The sequence below is a fragment of the Notolabrus celidotus genome, chromosome 22 (assembly GCF_009762535.1).
Source record: "Notolabrus celidotus isolate fNotCel1 chromosome 22, fNotCel1.pri, whole genome shotgun sequence".
In the NCBI taxonomy this organism is placed as follows: domain Eukaryota; kingdom Metazoa; phylum Chordata; class Actinopteri; order Labriformes; family Labridae; genus Notolabrus; species Notolabrus celidotus.
The window spans coordinates 20,418,392-20,442,765 of record NC_048293.1 but is presented as its reverse complement, the minus strand read 5'-3'; the positions used below and the strand labels follow the sequence as shown (position 1 = coordinate 20,442,765).

Here is a 24,374-nt window from a genome sequence, read left to right as displayed (position 1 = left end):
GAAATCAGAGCACCATTGGGGGCGTCTGCTAGGCTTCCACTCATCAGACTGACATCCTCTACGGGATCACAAGGGAAGAGTGAGCGGGAAGACAATGAATCTGAACCGAGAGAACGAGGTGTGTCATGAGTCTCCGGAGAGAGGTTTGGAGAGAAACGGGGTGTGAGTGTGTGTGTAAAAGAGAGTCAGTCAGCGCCGACTCAAAGCAGAGGCTGGATCTTGTTGTTCTTGTGTGGGAGGGCAAATGCATAGTAGCAGCGTATGAACACCTCAAAGGACGAGCACTGAGTGGAATGTAAAGATGTTTATTACCATCGGTGAAGGAAAAGAGAGGCATCCTGACATTCATTCCTTTACCACAGAATACAACAGGGCCACATTTCCAAACAACCACAATTCCTCACCTTCATTTATCAACCCAGATGACAGTGTTTTACCTACTCCCACACATATTCACAGAGCATACAAATAATACAGCTTTCAGAGAGCGTCTCTACAAAAGCAAACAACTTGTCGGGACGAGAGGCCACAAAAAAATACGAGAGAAGAGACGAATAGTGTCCCTTCAGTCATCGCTGAGATTATAATGTCACCTGGGAGCTGGGGCCTGCAACAACACCCCGCTGTGCTATATTTCAATAACTTTCCATAAACCAATCTAATCTCCTCCTCCTTCCTACATTGCGCTTTGAGGAGATTTTTATAGCCTTTTGTTTGAGAAGCAGATTATTCCTTATAAATCTTAATAGCGTTCCCTGAATTGTAAAAGGTTTTATAGCTTAGTGGCATGATTGAGGAGCTCATAGATATGTATGAGCACCTGAGTGTTTTTGAGGATGCACCTTGGATGGCTTTGCGTCAACCACTGTAACAATGCAGAGGTTAACATGTTATTTAAGCAGTCAGAGGTTAAAATATGCAAACCTCCAGTGTGGTTCCTCACGAAGGCTCCTGGTACATGCAGACCAAACCATAAACTAGAGGACTATAAGCACCACAATGCACATCACCTCCCGTGACCTTCTCTTTGAATTTCCTCCACCGTAATGGTCTCCCAATAAAGAGAGTGAAATAATGGTGTTTAAAATGAGCTTTTCTGTCCCCTCTCTCTGCAGGCTGCTTGTTCACTGTGCTCTTTGAGTGTGAATGTCTGGCCTCGAGGTGTTTCCAAGGGACCGTATGGCACAATCCCACACGATATAGGTGAGGCTCTTGTTCCCTGTTCTACTTTTAGAGATAGTTTAAGGCCTTGAAAGTCCTTGACCTTTCTTATCAGAACCCTTTCAAAGTAACCCCAGGCCTTGGCGAGATATACACTGTTCAGAAGACTTTTAACATGATAAAAGTGATAGTAACCTGAGGGGGAGGTGATATATTGAAGCCTTTAGTATAGGATTTGTGGATTTGCTCTGCGAATGATTCCTGTACTTTTTTTTTATCTTCAGCCCAGAAATGATGCCTTGTATCTGAGAAATGGAACATCACTGGAGTTAACATGAATTAGTAGCTCTGCCATTGTGTAAAACAGCAACCAGTCAAAAAAGCTCATAGCCCCTGTTGCTCACCTTAATAGCTTGCTTATTGAGCTCTATTCAGTGCAGCTATTTTATCATTAGACTTGCAGCCTTGATGCTTCTGACACAGTCTGCAGTTATACCTGCAACCTGCCTCTCTGCTGCTGATGTAAGTAATTAAAACACATTATACACTGAATTGAACTGAATGATCATCTCTATGGTAAGATTTAATACTCTGTTAAAAAATGATTGCGTATTCCAGCGTGCACAAGCTAGTTGACTTCACCATATTTGGACAAAAGAGTGGATACCTAATTTTTCTCATCCACTTGCTGTTTCTATCAAGTCTGTAGGGCTAAATGTAGCTACACTCTGACTAGAGTTGTAGTAATCTATATCTGTCTTGGTCTCAAGACCGGACTCGAGACCACTTATTTAAGGTCTCGACCTTGTCTCAGAATCAAAAGCACTTCTACTCAGTCTGGTCTGAGTCTCGGATTGGACGAACTCCATATTTTAAATCAAGACCAGTTGAGACCACAACTGATGCTCTCTGTGTCCCTGTCATTACTGTGATAAGAGAGAAATCTCCCCTTTCGCAATTAATCAATTTTTTTCTGCGCGACGACCTCCTACCTCGCCTGAGATCACAGGCAATATAAACCCTGTTTTAACTCTGATAAAATGCATTGGTTGAACTAGCGAGGACAAAGACAAAATGTAAGGAGTCGAAAGGCCCTCACAGCACCTTAAAAGAAAGGCAACAAAGACAAAACCAAACCTAGTATTTTATTTTGTTAACTGTCATAATGATTTTTCATTGATATATATGGTCTTGGTGTCGTCTCGGTCTTGCCCTTCCTTGGTCTTGATCTTGACTTGGTCTCGATCCCTAAATGTCTTGGTCTTGTCTTGGTCTCGGTGCACTCTGGTCTCTGGCATGTCTTAGTCTTGGTTAATGTGGTCTTGACTACAACAATAACTCTGACTATATTTTATGTCATTTTCAGTAAGAAAGTAGAAGGCGTTTCAATCAGGAGAGACACGTTAAAGAATTAAAAGTTATCTATCACAACAAATATCAAAATGCTGTGACTTGACAGAAGGTCTTTGGTGTGTCGACTCTATGGGGAGATTTTAAAATCAAAGGATGTCAGATCTGAGCAGCAGCAGGAAAATCCCCCATGGAGTCCAGGCACTGGTGGAGGTGGTGGCTGACGACTTGAAATGAAAACTGATGATTCTGTGCTGCCCAGGCTAAGATGGTGAGGTGGAGGGGCACGCAGGGATCATCGGCATGGGAAGGAACGACAGGCAGAGAAAGTGAAAATGGCTAACAATGAGGGAGTGCCTGCATGCTTTTGGATGAGGAGGATAGGGATGAAACAGCTGATTAGCCAATGACAGTGGGATAAAGTGAGAGAACATGTGAGAGTGGGAAAAAATTGAGTATTAGGATACTACTGTGGATTAAAATATGGACTTCATGACTGAAGTTTGGTTCAAGCTGCATTTTCCTCCTGGTTTGAATCTTTGTTTCAGGATATGACCAAGTTAAACCAGACAATCATGCCATGCTAGCAAAGGTGGGTTATAATCAATGAATGGGTCTTACTTTAAATCATTGAACTTATTTTTATGAGGGATGGGTAATGATTTTTGAATATCCATTGACTTTGAAAAAATCAAAGAGTTTCTTTTCTCATTTTAAAAGTACAATTCTTCATCGTTTTTACCAGTGTCTGGTTGTAACACGGTATTCCCACCAGACGGTGGCTACAGAGCATCTTAAAGCTGTTTGCTAACTGCATTAAGTAACAGAAGAAGAAGAATTCCAATCATTATCAAATTGTATTTTGGCTTCAAATGCCCATCCCTAGTTTTTATCATTTAAAGTTTTTTTGTGAGTTCAATTTTCCCGAAGCAGAACTTATTAAGAGTCATCTTGTGCATCTGATGATGATAATAATGGTGACAAAGATGACTGACTTGAGACTGATCACAGCAGCACACTGCTGTGGAAGGAAGTGTGAGTTTTAAACTTCATTGAAAGCTGTCCTACGTTTCTGATGAACCGTTTGATTCTCCATCGGACACATTTAACAAAGGGATTAAAGGAGTGCTGTCGTGCTTTCAAACTTTAAAACAGGAGGGTTGTGAAGGACATGTAAGAGTAAATACATAATGAATGTGCCTCTTGATATACTCTTTATCTGGAAACAACATTTATAACTGCTTTTATGCAGCCGTAGTCTTTGTTAACCCTGCACTGACGCAAAGCAGCGCCAATGCTCTGACTCAAGTGGATTTTTTTTAATTCAAAGTATATTTAGCTTAGATTGTGGAGTACTTGAGAAGTGTGAAGTGGTGTCAGCTAATGCTCAAACGCAACTACATTGATAAATTAATTATAAGAGAGGAGATGAGGAATATTATCAAACAAATGTTGCTGTCTCTAGTTTGTGAGATATGTCCTTGCTTCCACTAGTTCAGGCGTATTAAGTGCATCACTGTTGGGCAGAAGTTGAAATTGAACGTCTCTTGACTATGATTTATAAAAGCTTCTCTCATGACGTGGAGAAGGTGCTTGCGTCACATATTTTTATTTACGCCAGGCTGTGTTTAGAGAGTGAAACTGAGGCTGAGGTGAAAAACAGAGTCAGGTACAAAATGTATTTTTAGTGCACAATGAGGGAAAGCTTAATAAATCATTTCCGGCCCGCAGTAAGCAGATTTGACACGCTCAGACTCAATAAAGAAGTAGCGTTCCTTTGAGGAATATCTCAGGAAATCCATCATGCATTGTCTCAATTAGTTCCTCCTCTCTTTATGCTGTGATTCTGCAAGTGTGATGTCTTAATGAAAACACATAGCACATACAATGTAGATGGTAACTTTCTAATTGCCAAGGATGCTTAGCATGACAGGACCTTATGTTTTAATATGATTACAGCTGCAGTTCTCCATGTACTTATTAGAGCAAGTAAAGTAAAGTTTAGAAACTCTGCTGTGTTTGAAATATATTCCCTGTCAGTTTGAGTCCCTGCAGCATGAGGCTGCTGAGGGACTAAATGATTCAGGAGGCCCGGCCAGGTGACAATCAAATCTCAATTAAAGTCAAAGGCGTTAGTCGTATCTCTTGTTTTATCTAAAGTGAGTTATCACCTGACGTAGCCGTTCTGCTGTTAGCTTCTCCAGCTTCATTGTTTTGATTTTATGGCCTGCAGCTTTACTGTCTTCACTCATAGCTCTCATCAGACACACAGCTGTTGTCATCTAAAAGGCTGTTACAGTAATGTGTAGCTCTACATAACTTGATCAAGACCAAACTGCAGATAGAGAAAGCTTGTAACATATTAGCATTGATTAGCACTAGCAGCTTAACCCTAACAAACAGTTCAGGTTAAATTTGACACATTTGGACATTTGAAAGCTGCAAAAACTTCCTACATGTCATTGTTTAGTTTAACAAGTGATCTTTAAGTCAGTGTTATGTATGATTGGAAATATGCACAGTAGAAATGAATTAATGCAAAATAACCATGGCCATTCCAAGTGGCAACCTCCGGCTGCAAGAATTGAAGCAAATGTTGAAGTGTTAAAAACTGCAGTTCATCAAGTGTCCACTTGAGGCTGGCTCCGGAAGTACCGAAACCACACACCCATTCTAAAAAGATGATCTTTAAAGCAGAAATAAACATGTTTACAGCCTGGTTCAAAAAACAAAGTAGTCTGGATGGCTCATTTCTGGATCGCCACACACTGTACGGGGGGGTGAAGTTTTTCATAACGCAGCAATTTAAAAGGTATTAAGATAAGAGTTTTCCATTATGAGAGGCACAGCTGACTTGATTGACAGGCGGGAACACTGTAGCTGTTGGCGAGGAGGCTCAAAGTCCGCCTCTTTACGTCACACTCGCTCGACAGCAGTTATGTTGAGTTTGGCCTCGAATCAGCTCTACGTCCATTATTCATACAGTCTATGGGCCAGCATTAAGTGCATGAAGAGCGTCCTTACATGCTCAGCATTAGCTCACTGGTTACCCATAGGATAACTTGAAATGAAAAGTTGTCTGTTTGCATTCAGAGTCTGTTTCTTTCCATAAAATATTTCTGGAAGTTTTCCAGAAGTTGTCCAAAGCTGGAAAAGACACCTACCCAAACATGTAGGGATGCCTAACATGTGTCTTGTTAATTAGTTAGAACAGAATTGCAGATGTAAACAATGTACAGTTGAACAAAGTTCCAGTAACACATTAAGTGTGAAAACCAGTGTTTGTTTTTTACAGCCCAGCTGCTGGGTTTATGTGCAAAAAGATGGAGGCAGGTGTGATGAAAGGAAGGAGGGGTGGTGGTGAGGATGGGGTGGGGGGGTTGTCGCTGATCAGGAAATGGTGAAGCGAAATCTAATTTATTTTTCATACGCTGCTGAGATGGAATGTCATATATCATGCTATGCAGCAATTTTGTGCCAGTGCTGGGCTCACAAAAGATGAAAGAATAGTGATCAAAGATACAGAGAGAGAAGTCAGCTGCTGGAGTTACTATGGGATCCCTCTCCACTGAGAACAATAGAAACTGTGTTGAAACAGTCATCCAGTATACTGTCACAGTTGGTTTCCACTGTGGAGCAATTCACTTCAAACATTTTACACAGGAGGCAATATGAATGAACTTAAGAGATTTTTTTCCCTTTTAGTCATGTCTACACGCTCCATATTTGTGTGCGCGATGAGGCATAAAAAACAGACAAAGGACTCAAGGGTGAATATTCATTCATAAATCAGACTGCAGAGAGAAACAATATATCTCTGTGCAACACCCAAATGTTCTAATAAGCATAGAGGAGCAGTGAAATCGATCTGTCTGGTCACAGAATCACTGAGACATTGTGTGATTAAAAATACTATTTGTGCATCTCTGTTGAATAAATAATAAGCAGGCAGAGACTATAAGTTGGAGGACAGGAATATTTCCTGTTAGCACAAGGGTCTATGTTGCCTGCCTTGAACAGTAAGACTCTTAAAAATTAAGTCAAGCTTTGCAGTTAGTTTGTCATGCTCAGCTAGTTGCTGTAGTCTCTCATCTGCCATTTGTGAAATACGTCATAGCGTCCCTCATGGTGCACAACTGTCTTCTTGCTACTTCATGACATAAGACAACATTAGAATTAACAGGAAGGGGAAGCCCTTTTAAGAGACCAGGTTATGTACTCATCATTAAATCAGAGCAATAATGAGTGCAACAGATTGAACGCTGTGTGTTTCAACCAAAAAGCTAATTAAAGTGCATTCATACTGTAGCCTAAAGCTAATTAATAAATCACAGTAGCTTTATCATAAAGTGAATGGGATCAGCGACAAAGATCCATAGCTCTGTCTGATGGTGCATGGAAACACTGTAAGTTACTATAATAGCATATGGTATTCATAATGAAAGGGACACGGATAGAGTCAAACTCCCAGCCTGATTTATTATCTCATCCACCCCTCATGGTAAAACATACTTGCACTGTAGCTTCTTCACATGAGTAACTTCTATCTTTGCCAGGATCTAATTGTCTCTTTAAGAATATCTTACTAAATGTCATGATTCTAAGAGTTTTCTGATCGTGTCATTGATACGACTTTTTGTACTGTGAAGCTTTATGAACCTGGCCCACTGTCTTTGACTTTAGTCAGTGGCAATTTTCCGCTCAAATCATCAGATTACACTGTTTCTCTATTTTACAGATCCAGTCATTAAACTTTAGATTATCTCACCGATTCACCCCTGCTGCAGTGATAGTGCCAAACAAGCATGGGATTTTAGATCTGGATGATAAAGTCAGTTTCCTCAGCAGGGAAACTACACTCAATGAAGGAGGATGACAATTTACCTTAAATGTTATACCATCTACACTTCTTGGAACTTCTGCTTCTGTATCTTCTTACAGCAGATGAGGTGGGAGGTTGAAACTGGTCTTTGGATTATCTCTACGACTACTTTCACTCAGTATGAAATTGAATAACACAGTTTTTAACTGGTGGTAAGTTCCCTTTGGCACAAACGATTGTCCTAATAACATGAAGTAGTGTGCAATGTGCATTTCTTTCAAACTTTTCAGTATCTGTATGTTTGAGATTGGAGAGGATATCGAAGTTTCTCCTCTTTTGGATGTTGCAGCTCAATTCCAAAATAAGAAAGTATAAAAGACAGGAGAACATTTGTAATCCCACCCTGCTCTTACAAAGGCTTCTGTTTAACCACAGCTAGCAGTGGTTAATTGCAGCTGCTGGCTGTTGTAAGGTGAACCTTAATACTCTGTCAAAGTAAGTATGGCTTTGGTTGAACTTCATCTAATTAACGTGGGATGAAGTTAGCATCTGAGGTATGCTGTTGCAGAAAAGTTCATGACCTCTGACTTCTAATTTGTGCAGGTTCTGTGGCATTTGTGGGTTTTCCACAAGGTGAAGTAACTGGCCTTGTGATGGGCACTGAAACTAATTTCAATCTTTGGTAATGGCTCCAGCAGTGTTTGCACTTTCAAATATTAGGAATAAGATGATTAAAACACCAACTTGTTGATACTTCTCCATGAAACTGAAATAATTTCTCTTCATTTTTGTCCACTTTCTTCTAGAGAAACATCTTTGAGACGATGCAATGAATGTGATTAAAAAACAGACACAGTCTCACGAAAGCAGCATTTCCCCCCTCACACAAACCAAACCACCTTTTAGATCTAATTTGTTCCTGCTGTTTTTTATTCCGGTCATTAATTTTTGGGAGATTCACTAGAAGCTTTCAAAGCTTTAAAGATATTATGCTGACAGCTGTGAATGTTGATAACCAGACACATCATAGTTTTATCCCACCCTGACTTACTTCAATTGTTCTACCACATGTTATGTTCTTTTATTTGCTGCTTTCAGACCCAGTATAAACACTCTGTGAATGGATTTTATCCACTCTGCCTGTCTTGAGTGCATGCTGTTAGCTCTCACACAACATGGACCACTGCTTTACAGATGAAAAGATTTAAAAAGCATCATTATTCATACTAATATAAAAAGTCAGAGGCTTTATCTTCAAATACTGTTTGATTTATGTCTTCATTCATCCAGCTTGTCGTTGATGAGCTGCACCAGCGTGGCCTGCGTCCAACCTTTTCCTTTTCTTTCTGCTTTTAGGTTTAAAAGATTTTCAGCCTATTGTTACACACCAGGGATCAACCAATTACAGTATCTATATCACCCTGAGAAGCTCTTTCTACTTCACTGGCGCCATGAAAAATGTCCTGATCTGTACCATGTTCCACATTATAATTTCCAGAGCAGATATCTGGCTTTATATAGAAGTGTACAGTTTATTCACTGCTGAAATGTCTTTTTCAGCAGACCATTTGCTCCAAAACATTCCAGATTTTTTTTTTCTTATGTAATTTGCTAGTGGGAGTGTGTCGTTATCTTTGAACAAGAGAAGTTAATTTGCATATAGAACAAGATAAATCTTACACTCTGGCAAACAGACTGTATCTGCTGAGAACTAGATGAATTGACCTATGGGGATGTATACATTTATATTTGTATTCTTGCAGCACAAAATTCATTGAAGTAGGAGTAATTATCGAGGTGCAGCACTCTGTAAACCCACACAGCACTTGTCTTCTGCATGCAGATTGGTACAGCTAAATTGATGAGGACTGCAGGTGGTTGTAACACTTGTTTTTGCCCTCCTGCCCACGCAAGTTTGGGATACTTTATTGCTTTTAATATTGACCATGTCATCAATGTGCTATAGATTGAAAATCTTTGAGTTTTTTAAAGTGGAAGACGGATGGAAATTAAGATATGAGTCTTTACTGGGCACAACTGCTGTAACATTTACTCATACTGAATTTCTGATTCTGATTCGGAAATCTAACAGATCTGGTGCCGTGACAGATCGGAGACGGACCGGACACAGATCTGGTGGAATTTGGCTGTTAGTCTAAATATCTTTGAAACTGATGAGTTATGAAAAAAAAAAACACATGCCTCAGTTCTGTGTGTATCAATAAAGCAATCACACCAAAATCCCTTAAGAAGCTTGGATTTTATGGGTAGGAATAACCAGAGATGCTTGAGAGGTACGTTTTAGGAAATGAAGGATCTACTGGAGGACTGAAACTTTGTGCTGAAGGAGGCTAAATTGCTCAAAAGGAACTAAGGCCATAACTAAATGGGAGGATAATTTCCATGGGTGTGTCTCAAGCAAAGCGGCAACCTCCGACCGCGAGAATTAAAGCCAATGAGGAAGTGTTAAAACCTGCAATTCATTGAGCATCCGCTTGAGGCTGGCTGCAGAAACACCAGAAACCACATACACACCAATTCAAAAAGGTGATCTTTACAGCAGAAATAAACATGTTTACAGCCTGATTCAAAAAAACGAGTGTAGTTTGGATAGTTCATTTCTCGATCTGCACAAACTGTTCGGGGGGTCAGTTTCTAAGATATTAAGAATATGAGTTTTCTATTATGAGAGCTGACTTGACTGACAGGTGGGAACACTCTAGCTGTTGGCTCTTTACGTCACACTCGCTTGACAGCAGTTATGTTGAGTTCCACATTTTCAATATGGCTGCCACCGACAATTGGCTTCAAAACAGTGCTTCAGAAACAGTTGGGTGATGTCACGGATACTACTTCCATTATTTATACAGTCTATGGTCTCAAGTGACCCTTTAACATCAGCTGGCAAAGTGCCAATATGCAAACTGCTCCATAAATTAAAGTGAAAGTTAAAAATTGCACTCGCAGCATTGGACTCTAAGTGACCCAGTAACAGCCTGTCTGCGTATTGTTGACATGGAGACAAGTCTTGGTAAACATGCGGTGACCCGACCAACACACAGAGTGAAGGAATAACAGTTCGGGGGCAACAAATAGGCAGCCAGATGCGGCCCGCCGACTGCCTATTGAGGGCCTCTGGTCTAGTGGGTGTGCAACGGAATTTCATAACGTGGCTCAAGCACATTCAGCATTCACTGTATTTCACAGGGAAACCAAAATGCTCCCATACGTGTGACTTAAAAGATGCAGGAGGTTTTTCAAGAACACGCGCAACTATTTTTCATCAACCAATCGGCGAACCACGTCCATGCCGAACAGTGGAGAGGCATCCGTACAGATCAACAATGATCCATTGCAACACTAGCATATAGTCACAAATGACTGAGTATTAATGTGAAGTATGCAACTTTCACATCTTGCAAATGTCTAGGCGTATCTTATACATCATATGATTCCCTAGGAACAGGGAATCAAAGGGCGACTTGTTGCATGTAGTGATTAGTGTTTTCAAAAGCCAGTAGGCCTGATTGAGAGCACATAACATGTCATGCCCTGGTTCCAACATACGTCATGCATTACATTGCATGCTTTACATAGTGCAAATGACTGTAAGGAGTGTCTGTGTCACAAAGGACCTCTAAGCTGGAATCAAATCAACATGCAAGAATGTTTTTGTCTGGATGCAGAATGAATTCTGTCTGCCTCAGTGCAGGATGAGTCATCAATTATTTATTTTTTTTTTCCAGGGGATTACAAACTTGTTTATAGACCAAGGAACATCTACAAAAGCACTTTTTCTCATTTTGGGCCAAATAATGGTAAAAAGGTGACAATCACAGTCTGAGCAAACTACTCAGATTTAATGTGAGTTTGAGTAGAGCCTTTGCATATCCTGAGCTGCAGTTGTGAGGCTCGACCGGGCCTTTTTATCCTGTGTGAAACATCACTGTAATTATCATAATAATCAAGCTGTAATTAGGAGAAATTATGTCTTTAATGACCTGATTGTTGTCTCACTCTGGCTGGAAACGCCAGTGAGGTGTTAAACCTGAGCCTTTGGTGAAACCTGCCCACACATTTGGAAATCAGTGGAGGTGCAGGGAACATGATGCAGGTATTTTGTAAACACTCCCACACCATGGCTCTGTATATTATGACATCTTAGCAAGCTGACGTTAACTGTATGCACCGGGCTGTGATAAATCCACACATCATGCAAATGTGAGTCAAATACGCTCCCACATGTTTTTTTTTTCTTCTTTTTGCTCAGCAGGGATCCCTCAGCGCAAAGATGGAGAAATTTCCTCTCCTGTTTTAGTTCAGTGAATGCACTCATCACATCTTCATAATGGACCAGTGACAGATTGTTCCCATGAATGCAAATGAGCATTATCACTGTAGCGTTCAAGTAGAACAACAACAAATATATTTCTTTATTAGCCTGACTTAATTGCTTATTAACTTGGGATTACTTTTTGTTTTTGTTCAATATTTCACTTGATAATCACTTACAGTCCACAAATGCAACTCCTCCTCAACGGAGTCCCTCAGCTTAACAAGCTTATGTGAAGCATTGCAAACTAGGCCACCTCCAATGCTCGGTGGTGTTGCACACAATGCACAGCTCCTGAGGAAGGAAGGCGTTGATCTGCGCTAAATCTGCGCCAGTTTTTCCATCCCTCTCCAATTCGGTGTGACAAACCCACTGGAGCTGAACTAATGCTGTTAAAAAGCTGCACCAGCTGCCATGTGCTTTTGTCTGATGTGTTTTCTCGCTCTGTGCTTCTGTGGAAAGAAGAGCAGAAGACTTGCGAGTGAACACAGAGCTGAGTCAAAAAGCTGGAGAGCTCCATCGTGCCAGGAAAGAGCTTGGCTGCCTCGTTTGTGACGTCTTTTTAAAATCTCACCTGGGCGAGCAAATCTGTTTCTCTACACTCTCTGTATTACCTCTTTTCAACCAACGCAAACCGGGTTTGGTTTGTGTTTTTGATCACGGCAACCCTGTCCCCCGCCCCTCCCCCGGTTCGCAGTTCTAGACCAGCAAAGAGTTGGAGCCGCTCTGGAACTGGTTTTCCCGGCCGGGTGCCGGTTCAATCGCAGTTGAAACACGAAAAAAGGGTTCTCAATTGAGCACCGGCTCCAAACCGGTCCTGAAACTGCCTCGGTAAAAAAGGTGTATATGTGGACCCTGCACTTCTCTTCTTTTATTCCATGTTTGCTCACATCCGTGATTAGCTATGTCACATTTATTACAACATAAAGGATAAAGCTTTCATAGACAGATTGGGGAATCTTTGGGTGGAGGGCATGGCATTTCCTCACATTGCATCATGACAAAAGCATGGTTTTAGACGGACTCATCAGTGCCAGGGTTCTCTGTTCTCCTCCACATTGTGTTTTCGCAAGTTAAGGAAACATGTTCTCTTTGAATGCTGTGCCTGAAGTAAAAAAAGAAAGGTAGGAGTTTTATTAAAATGCAGCTGAGATATGAGCCTTGGTGGTGAAATGACATTTTATTGTTCTGCAACCGGAGAACACGCATAATCAGACCTTACAGCAGGCTTAAACACCAGGAGAGAGATGTTCTTTTGTGCATTTCTCTGCAGCTTTTAATACGAACATTATGCTCTTGAAATAGAAACTATTCCACCCCCACTCTCACCTGTCCACTCCACTGTCCTGTCATCCAATGACACACTTTGCCAGAAATGTCACACAGAGTAATAACTCAATCACATCAACACCCACAGACATCAAACTGGCTGATGTCACAACCTCTGATGTCCATCAAAGTTTATTCTCAATAAATCTGTCTCCTGGAGGAGGATCATCTGATTGGAGCTTGTTGTAAAGTGCAAACCACAAACTGTTAATAAAGCTGTGCTTACTTTTCACAGCTGTTAATCTGATTTCCGAACTGAACAAGAGCCTGTTTCAAAGTCAAAGTAAATTTCACACAGCCATGTTTTAATCTGGGCTCTCTGAACAAAATACATCTGGACTCGGCAGATAAACAAATCTTAAGAAACCCAAACAGGTCTGAAGAAGGTTAAAAATAAGTAGAGTAAGTCTTGAATAGATTCATAAAATAGACATTTAGTTTATCAGAAGAGGAATCATCGCTGTCTGTGGGATCAGACTGCAGAACAGTCTAAAATAAATTGATTGATGGGAACTTGCCCAGCATGGATTTAAAAATAACTCAACCCATGACTCAGTTTGTAAGCTTTGAAAATGAGTGGACCTCAAAAATGCAGCCCACAGACTCAGAGCAGGCTGTAGAAGGTTTGCTTTATTTAGGCTGGATCATTGAGAAAAGTTGAAACACCGAAGCTTCACCTACTTTCAAGAGAGAGACAGAACTCATGCCTCAACTAGGTGAGGGTGTTATGTTGAGTTCAGCATTTCTAATATGGCTGCCACTAAATTGGCCTCAAAACAGCACTTCAAAAACAGATGGGTGACGTCACGGATACTACATCCATTATTTATACAGTCTATGTTTTTGAGTCTTTTGCATTTCACGCCTCGTGAGGAGCACCCTGACTAAAAGTTAACCTTCAGAATCAAAGGAACGTTCCTGAGCAGTAAGTGCTGTCCGCTGTCTGTCCCATTTTGATCTCTTCTAAGAAGGAAAATACCCTGATATGATGCTGACAGTCTCTCTTTGGGAAAAAAAAGAACGCTGACTCATATTGTTAAGGTGAGAGGGATTTTAATCCTGGTACGCAAATTAACAGAAATGCTCCTGTACTGACTGTGATCACTCGTTTCTCTCATACCTCACTTTTTAAGGATTGTTAGAGAACATAAGTAGCTTTCGCCCGTTGTATTTCTCTCTGTGTCCGACCTGATGTAAAGGTAAAGGATTCTTGAAGTGCATCCGCTGGTGATGTCTTATTGTGAATTCTGTCTTGTCAAAGGAAGCAGTGAGCAACCATGAGGGTCGATAAATGGATTTCAGGAGCTCGGAGTCCCACCATGCAGAGTTGGACAGCACACACACTCCCCTCTCTCACAGTCCTCTTGACTTTTGTGTTTCAATCAATGGACTCCAGTGACTGGATGTCTCTGGTCGGTGCAGCCATTCTAATGACCACAGAGAATATCAAGTTGCTGTGAGGTCTTTGAACTCTGCAGCGGTAATCCTTAAACAGAATGTCCATGTGAGTCCTGATTATTATTCCCCTTCTATAGAATTCTATAAAATCCACCTGATGGCATAACCTGTAAAAATGTGAAAACTAAAAACATCCTAAAACCAAGGAGTCAGCTGTGCAGACTCTGAGGTCATTGGTTGATCATTTCTCTGTACCGTTTTTCAAATAACAGAAGCAATACACTTTGAAACAGACCATTAATTATCAGCATGCACACTGTGTACTTTGAAAGTTTGAAAAATATGAAGTAAGCTTCCCAGACCCCTGCAGCCTGCATCTTATCTCTGCTTGAGGCAAGAGGCTCAAGGATATATGATAATCTCAAATAACACAGTTTCTCAAGTCTCTGAAAAATCATCCACAGCTGAGTTCTATCACTTTGATATTTGATAAACAGACTACTGTGAGTCTGACCATGTAAATAAATCAAAGGAGGGACCCCACTGACCTAAACCAAACTTCAAATTCCCTGTTTGGTGAAAGTACCCGAAAACCCGGTCAGTCAACGTATAAAAGAACACCTGGCCTCCCTACTCCATATCATCTGGTTCTCAGTCTGGATTCAGAAGAATACGAAATACAAAATACAAAATACTGCGACTGCTGCCATGAAAGTTATGAATGATTTTCTCGAAGCCCTAGATAGTCAGCAGAGTTGTTTGTCTTATTGACTTTCCGAAGGCCTTTGATACTGTTGATCTATGCATCTTGCTGAAACGTCCAAAAGCCATCGGGTTTTCAGAGCACGCTGTTGGGTGGTTTGCAAACTATCAGAACTCAAGCTGCTCAATAAGAGGTTGCTGAAGAGCAGACACAGAGGCACATCTACTCGTTTGTAGTGCGTAGTCTGCTTTATTTGAGGTTGCAATGTATGCTCTGTTGGCCTTTTATAGCAAACAGGCTACTAACGAGGCATTCCCCTCCTTCTTTCTTCTTTGTGTCTATCCCCTGGTTGCTGAGTTTGGTTGTTTGAATTCTCGTCTGCAGTTTCTTGTGCCTCCTCCAAGGTCCTCCATGTTTACCTCCATCTACCTGATTGATGTTTGGTGCAAGAGAATTGCACAAGTACAAGTATTGGTAGTTTGTAATTATCATTCAATGAACTTCCAGTTTGCATGACCCAAGACTAATAAAACCAATAACAGTAAACAACTTGAGACAGAAAAAAGACTAATGACAGCTCTGGCTGACTTTTGTGATACACCTTGTTGAAACATGCAAAACCCCTCTTGGTTTAAAGGTACAGTGTGTAGTATTTAGCAGCATTTAGTAGAGCAGACTTGGTGGAAATGGGATATAATATTTATAAGTATGTAAATTAGCATAAGATCACCTAAATATGAAAATTGCCTTTTAAATCTAGGAGCGGATCCCCTTCCATGGGGGCACCATCTTGCTCTGCCATGTTTCTACAGTAAAACAGATCGGACAAACTAGTGACATACACATTTTTGTATGTAGTGAGCAGCCACAGGAAATGCACCAGTTGGAAGATGACGAACACGACAGTGATTATTTTGCACATAATAATTTGTATTAATCTATTTTTTTATCGTCAAATCTTGACAAATGGAGGATCAAACGTATGTCATCCAAGGCCACTCAATGTTGCTTTACTAACAGGAGGGGTGGACAAGGGAGCTTAATCTAGAATCTAACTATTGCTTAATATTCCCATTTCTGCACACCGTACCTTTAATTCTGACACAGGAAATGTGCACATGCCGTAAAGAAATTTAAAGTCATTGTGCAAAAGGCTGATATTAGAAGAGTACCCACAAGATAGAGAGTCAGTCACTAGCAACCCCTACTGTTCATTTCTGATTGATCCAACATGTATGGTTGATCTTGCAGCCCCATGATGTCTGATAAAAAACTAAATAGAAATGACTTGGAATACAAGAAAAATGAACTCCTCTCTTTGTGGGCTTCAGCCACAGAGGGGATACTGAAAACAGCGATTAAGAGGACGGCGGGACTCCACTGGTGAGCATTAGTCTGCAGCTTCAGTGCACTAAAGAGGTTCACTCAGCACCATAAATTACCAGCTGCCTTTGTAGCACAAACCTCTGCTGATGAGAGATCTTTTCTTCTCTTAGGGCCGGCTAAATGACAAAGTGGAGGCATGAGCATCTGCTCTGTGACAGCAATATTTAACGTGCAGAACATGCAGCAAAGTGCATCTCACATCAAAGAGCGTCTTCAGTATCTTCAAATCACGGCCTGCTTCAATCAAACATCACTTTGACTTATTTTATTATCAACATTTCTGAAAGTAATTAAAACAGAGTCTTATCAGGCTTTGAAAGCAAATCACGTATTGAGTGGGAAACAAAAGTTAATCCTATTATTATAGCCGGGATATTGGCTGACTGAATCACATGCAGATTATTTTGATTTGATTTCAATCTGCTCAAACTGCTCATCTTCAAACTAATTCAAACATACTGCATTGTGTCCACAAGGGAAACTTCACATCAGACATGTTCCTGTTTGACAAAAAGCCGGCTGACAGCATGCTGATTGGTTTCATGCCCTTCATATTCTCTCCTCACCGTGTGTATCCCTTTCCTGGGCATATTTCTCCTCAATGACTTCTTCCTGTCAGCCATTTTGTGAACACGCCGGCTCACTGTATGCGAGGGGCCCTATTTCAAAGCAAGCTGCTTGTCTCTTATCCAGGAAGCTTAAGCTCTTTAGCACCTGCAGTATGAATTATATAACAGTCCCCCATATGGACAGTGTCCTGCATAAACACGCACATCTTCTCCGATGAACATTCACACAGAGCAAATGGAGACTAATTACCTGCTATCATTTCTGACACCGCCTTAGTTAGCTTTTCTTCACTCTGTGAAAACACCTGGGTTAAATTTATATTTGCCAACAGTTTGGGTTGTTTGTCCTAGAGTGGCAGATGGATGTGGTTTACTGCCTAAGAGTTTCTAATGTTGGGTAAAGTTTGAATTACAGATGGCTTGGATATTCTGTCTTGCAAACACTTTGCCTATGATTTTAGAGACTCACTCGTATTGTTTTAGACTCTGAGTTGATTAAAGATAGTCACAACAATTTGGGGGGAATTTTTAGAGTGATGTTTGTTTGTACTATAGTGTGAGTGGAACTTAATCCTGAGGACTTTGGTCTTGGTTGTGTCATAAAGTAGTAGAAGTTTATGTTTGCCACACAGGCTTAAAAGACAGTCCAGAGTTATCCCACTATGAGAGTGAAAAACAAATACACCTCCAAATACAGTGGGTATGGAAAGTATTCAGACCCCTTCACTTTTTCTACATTTTGTTATGTTACAGCCTTATTCCAAAATGGATTGAATTCATTTTTTCCCTCAACATTCTACACACAATACCCCATAATGACAAAGTGAAAAATATTTTGTAGGAATTTTTGCAAATTGATTAAAAATAAAACTCATATCTCACATGCATCAGTATTCAGACCCTTTGCTTTGAAACTCAAAATTGAGCTCAGGTACATCCTGTTTCCTCTGACCGTCCTTGAAATGTTTCTACAACTTGACTTGAGTCCACTTGTGGTAAATTCAATTGATTGGACATGATTTGGAAAGGCACACACCTGTCTATATAAGATCCTACAGTTTACAGCGCATTTAATCAATCAATCAATCAATCAATCTTTGTTTGTATAGCGCCAAATCACAACAAATGTTATCTCAAGACGCTTTTATAAACATAGGAGGTCTAGACCACTCTATGTCAAATTATGAACAGAGACCCAACTTCAAGACAGGGTAAGACTCAGTCTGACCCCACCTTAATCCATCATGAGCATTGCACATCGCAGTATTTAGCTAGTTACAGTGGTGAGGAAAAACTTCCTTTTAACAGGCAGAAACCTCAGGCAGAACCACACTCATGTTAGACAGCCATCATGCCTCGACCGAGTTGGGTCTGGAAAGACAGATAGAGGGGAGTAAGAGAGAGAGGTAATAGTGATGAGACGAGTCGTAGAAGCTGTTGCCGCTGGAGTCCAGCACGTCCGTATCGGCTGGAGTCCAGGTCGTCCACAGCAGGAGGACGTCTACAGCAGCTCAGAGGAATCTACGAGACAATGGAGCTCAGGGACTCCAGAAAGGTCTATGGTTAGTAACTTTAATGGGACAGGCAGAGTTAAAGTAAGTGAGCACAAACCAAGAGCATTTAAGAGCACAAACCAAGACATGAAGTCAAAGGAGTTGTCTGTAGACCTCCGAGACAGGATTGTATGGAGGCTCATCAAGCTTGAGAGGATGTGCAAAGAAGAATGGGAGAAACTCCCCAAATCCAGGTGTGCTAAGCTTGTAGCATCATACAAAAAGGGTCTGAATACTTTTGTACATGTGATATTTGAGTGTTTTATTTTTGACTAATTTGCAAACATTTCTACAAAACATTTTTCACTTTGTCATTATGGGGTATTGTGTGTAGAATGTTGAGGGAAAACAATAATTGAATCCATTTTGGAATAAGGCTGTAACATAAAAAAATGTAAAAAAAAAGGTGAAGGGGTCTGAATACTTTCCATACCCATTGTATATACCCAAAAATGTCAATTCATGCTGTATATACAAAAAGAAGAACCCTGCTCCTAGAAAATTACAACCTACACGTATCCAAGGTACAAACTGTGCCCTAAACACATCATTCCTAAATCCTCTCCTACACTGTCAGTTGGCCTTTAACACAATCTGAGGTAGGAGGAACACTTTGTAAGGTGTGCTTTAGACTGGACGCATGTTGGCTTCATGGCAGATGCAGCATATGACAGCTCTGGCTAATGCATGCCTACACTGTCAGTTGGCTTTTAACACAATCTGAGGTAGGAGGAACACTTTGTAAGGTGTTCTTTAGACTGGACACATGTTGGCTTCATGGCGGACGCAGCATATGACAGCTCTGGCTAATGCATGCAAAACGAAATTTCATGCGATTTAAGATCACAGACAAATTTCCAGAGTTGGAAAGAGTTTTGCTAAAGTGTGCACTCCCAAGATCTCGTCGTTTGGTGCAAAGTGGAACTCATGAAACTTAATCAAACCTGTTTTAAACCTCTCCTTTTCTTTGCATTAGAATAATACCAATAAAACACCTGTACCATTATGTCAGGTCTTTAGTCTTGTTTTATGCAAATTGTGTTTTTCAATTGTTTTTTCAGCACTAATCAGGAAGCTGCAAACTAGCAAAACACATATAACAACGAGAAGCATATGTAGTTCTCTCTAAATGTGGAAAAGGAGCAGAAACTGAAGCTGTGGAGAGTGAATAATGTCTCTGATGTGTCCTCTCAATTGTACTACCACGGAGAAGGGAAGGAAAGAAGTGGACAGCGCTCAAAATCTGCTATATCTCGGTGCCTAACGAGCTAACAACTGTCCTGAATGGAGCTGTCAATCTAGTGGGCTTGCAGTTAGTGACCCTACTAGATCCCGAGTCTGCAAAATCTTTAGTCTGTGATTAGAAAGCCTGTGACACTGTGTCTTAAGCTGTGAGAGGGAGTCAGCTGTCAGCCTTTTAAAAGTCTCTTTAAAGTTGTCTCAGTCTTCTAGTGGATAAAAGGTGCTGGGATTATCTCCTGTAACCTGATGTTATTTAATAATGACATCATAACATGGCCTGCCTGAGTCCAATCTGATTTATGACACAACCTAACTCCCACATATTTAACATTTTATTGGTCAGAGTTATTTCATACCATTTCTCTGGAATCAGTCGTTCATGCAGAACAAACACAGTGTTGACTGTTTTGGGGGAATTTCAAAGAAAGGTTGAAGAAATTGAAAATGTTATTTGGCTTTTAAAGGGTTAATCTGCGTCCATGCTTTCACACATTTCAAGATGTTTCTTCATCAATCAACGCTAGGGTAATACTTCATCCAGTTCCATTGTTTCACCATCGTCTTTGTCGTACCTCTCCCTCAAAAAGTAACAGGAAGCTATCTTTCTTTGTTACTTTACAGGCTCGAATTGTTTTTTTGTTTTGTTTTTTACAAGGCTGTGCGCCTTTCATGACTCCTTCTTATATGTTTCTCCTTTTCTGTTTTCCACCCAAATTCAAATGTTCTGCTCACACACCCTGTTAGCTCTCTGCGGTTTGTTTGGAGGATGACTGGTTGCTGGTAATCAGCTTTCACTGGCAGCATGAAAAAGAAGTTAAGGCAGTGAGCGGCTGCCAGCCATCATGTGTGTACGAGTGTGTATGCCCGTGCGTCTGTCAAGCGTGTGTAGATGTGGATGTCACCACAGATACTTGTCTTGAAGCGGAGCACATGAGAAAGTGAAACAAAATTGGATTTTGGGGCTGTCAACCAGCACACTTTGAGCAGTCAGAATCTAATCACAGATGGCTTGATCAGACAGTGCATCTCGCTGTGGTAAAAAGGTTTTCAGCCTTCCTCATATGAAATTTAGAAAGCTTCCACCCACAGTGAAAGACTGCCTGCAGGCTTTTGCATACAATGAGTGCATGGCTGGCTTTGCCGCTGGGCCTGTGCCGTACACTGGAGCTGTAACAAGGGTGATGGATGGAGCTTGTTACTCACAAGTGATTTGCATCATCTTTACTGTTGCCACAAAGCTGCCATGGGAACCATCGAGAAAAACATTTTCTCCTTTTTCACGGTAACAGATCAAACCCTGACAGAAGCCATCTAAACTTGTTTCTCCTTTCTTTAGTCTTTAGCCTCTCGGGCATGGTGGCGGGGGGAAAAAACGGTCTTTGACGTTACCGATCCACTTTTTTCCCAGCCTCCCTCTGCTCCAATCGACCCTCCTCCGCACAGTGATCCACTTTTCCTTCTGAATGTTCCCAGGCTGTACGTCTCTTTCCTCTCCCTCCACTCTATCTCACTCCCCCCCCCCCCCCCCCCCCCCCTCTATGCAATGGCTTGGTTTGCGTTGCACCTTCGGGCAGTGAGTGGGATGGTGTTGTGGGTTGGCATCTGGCAGACTCTGATAAGAGAGCAAGTGAGCTGGTGCTATTCCTTCTGAGATGCTTTTAATTTTTTATTTTTTGGAAGTCCAGGGAGTCCATCGGGCAAGGCTTTTTACTGTGTCTGAAGGACCTTGTAGATAAAGTACTATACAATCAACTTGGACTACAAAGTTAACACAGTTAGCGCTTGTGCCTGCCGGTAAAATACGTCTTGTAAAGATATGTCATTATTTGCTCTTTTGTGATGATTTTCCTTACATGCTGCTCCCAATCTTAAAGCTGCATAAACTGATTTATATGACTGCTTGGCAGCAGCCTGACAAGCTGAAAACACATCTTATGATTCACTGCTTCATGAATTTAGCATGTCAGTAAACAACTGCCTCTTTACATATTCAGCAGACAGAAAGCAACACAGAAACATTGTACAATCCAACAAAGCAGAAATCACAAACTTGTTAACAAATGCTTGCTTTTTTTAATACCCAGAGACACATTTTTGTTAATTTACCTTTAAATCACATTTGTGTTCATCCACCAATATTTTTGTTTTTGATATTTCTCTAAATTCAGTATTTATTTTAACACAAGTTGTACTGGTTATCAGTAGGATTAGCCTCTAACATTGTAGGAATCTTATAACAGCAAAAAAGGGAAATTGTTTAAATGGTCTGTGTGTAAACTTGAGTATGAAATTAATTTGATCAGCTAAATGGATGGAAACTGACTGCAGGCCAGCCAACATTGTACAAGACTCAGGTCCAAAGGTGTCTTCAGGTTGGCGTGCAGGGATACAGGATGTCTTACTGTTGCAGTTAACAGCAGTTTGATGCAAAGAGGAAGCAACCAAAGTGGAACTCACTGTAATCTAAATTATCTCAGAACAACTGCACACCACACACTGATTGGATGTTATATACATGCACTCCTGCATATGTCTTACTGTGTAACAGTGCTTTAAAAAAATAAGTAGTCTGACTACTGGAAAAATCATAAGAGCGTTTGTATTTATTACCCCCCACTGGCACCGAAAATGTGAAATTCTGGCCAGGTTTATTTATACATGAAATCAAAATGAAAAACATTTAGCTGATCTCTTTATTTTTTATAGTTAGGAGTGTGCTTGGACACTCAAGTTCAGGCTTGTATTACTTCTTCACACATGTTGGTGGAACATGCCATAGGCACAGTCTCGCCTTCAATGCCCTTCAGGCAGAAAATCTGGGCCCTGATCTGCAGTTCTTTAAAGCTAAAATGTCTATCCAGTCCAAGTTTTGGGATAAATTCTGAACCTCAGTTGACAAGATCTATATGTACATTTTCATTTTGAAGCTCAACTTTGTGTTTATGAAGGGTTCTGATGGTTGGGTTTATAGACTTAAATGATTTGTCATTCTTGAGTTTCATTGCAAACACGTCTTCAGGGGGAGATTCAGACACCACTGTTTCTGAGTTTATTATGGATTTCTGTAATATCCACAATAAGCCTTACATGGGTATGATAGGCATCATGTGCCACAGACCCATGGTGCCTTTGTTAGCTATCAGGAGAAAGTGCCAGACTGGCTGGCTACATCTTTCTGTGGTTTTATCGACCACACAAAATGTGTCCCAAAATCCCCCTCCATGAGACTCTCTTGTTTTATTAGCTTGTCAATAGAGGAGTCTGCGGTATTTATTTATCAACACAAATAACTCAATGCACAGGATAGATGTGTTTAATACTGCTGCCAAAAATAATCAAAGACACTTTCTTTATAAATATGTCATTAATGTAATTTAAAGAGAAAGTCCATTTTTTTCATGTCTTCTCAAATTGCATTTGCAAGCTGTTCCAACAGAGTGGGTGACTGGCTATATTTATTGGTGACATCTCAATGTTCCTTGAATTTGTTTGTAGCTATTAGCTTTGGCATTTCTATATATATTTGTTGGGAAATACTTTTGGCAAGAGTTAAATGAGTTTAATCATCATAGGCATTAGTATCATTCAACATTTCAAGCAAACTCAGCGCCAAGCAACACTGAAAATGAATGGAAAAAAAACATAGACTAGCCTTTTTATCAAATGCAATTTGGACACAGCTAGCAACTCAGCTTAATGACTACATTTAAAGCAAATAAATGTCAACATAAGTCTAATCAGCAAAGTTTTGATCCTGTACTTTTCAACTGAAGTAATGAGCCCGTATTAATTATTCAGTTTCACTTAACATCTAGGAGTGCTTTATTTGTTTCCAATTTATACAACCCAAACTCAAAAGTCCAGTTACTGAAATTATTTTGATTGTTTGATTACTAAAAAATAGTCAAGGAAGCATTAGGAAACCCAAAGATGAGGGTCACCATATTGGAAATGAAAAGGTGTGGAGTTGAGGCCACAGCCAAGACATAGTTGAAACCCAACCACCTAATGATCTAATTGATTTCTACCAAGTCTGTTCTTCTAAATGCCGATAGATGCACTGTACCTTTAAGGGATAATACAATGAAATATGAGTTGTAGATGTGAATAGATATACTGTTGAAAGAAGGACTCATTTGGATATTGCCTTAACATCTGATCTTTGACTTTTCATTCATTTTTTACAATAAAATACACTATCAGCTCATAAATAAACTTCTTGTGTGTTTATCTATCCCTCTTTCTTAGAGCCCCTCTGTTCTAGAGTCTTGCTACTCTGGTTAGATATGAGATCAAAGACATCACATAGCACTCAAGAATAAAGTGTAGAAATCTCACACACACATACACAACCCTCAGCCCTGTGTATCTCAGTCTTTGCTCCATCTCATGCTTGAAAGGTTCAGAGGCTCTGACCGGAAAGTTCAGCAGTCAGGAGCGATGGATGTGATGTGCCGGGCAGGGAGCCAACCAAATACTAAATGAATAAGAGACAAAATGAGATTGTTTGATGGGATCTAAAGAGCTG

The 24,374-nt window shown here is 40.5% G+C and overlaps 1 protein-coding gene across 3 annotated transcripts in view; it reads left to right on the top strand.

The window, feature by feature from the left end:
* LOC117806657 (leucine-rich repeat and fibronectin type-III domain-containing protein 2) overlaps window positions 1-24,374 on the top strand; it is a 265,838-nt gene that overhangs the window by 216,364 nt on the left and 25,100 nt on the right. Inside the window, exons 5-6 of one of the 3 annotated variants that reach the window (XR_004629719.1) lie at window positions 1,116-1,203; window positions 1,446-1,713. The exons of 1 other annotated variant lie outside the window; for it this stretch is intronic. The gene's annotated coding sequence lies outside the window, so the exon portion shown is untranslated. Of the gene's footprint in view, window positions 1-1,115; window positions 1,204-1,445; window positions 1,714-24,374 lie in introns of those variants that run through there. One more of the 3 variants, XM_034675640.1, reaches the window with a different exon arrangement.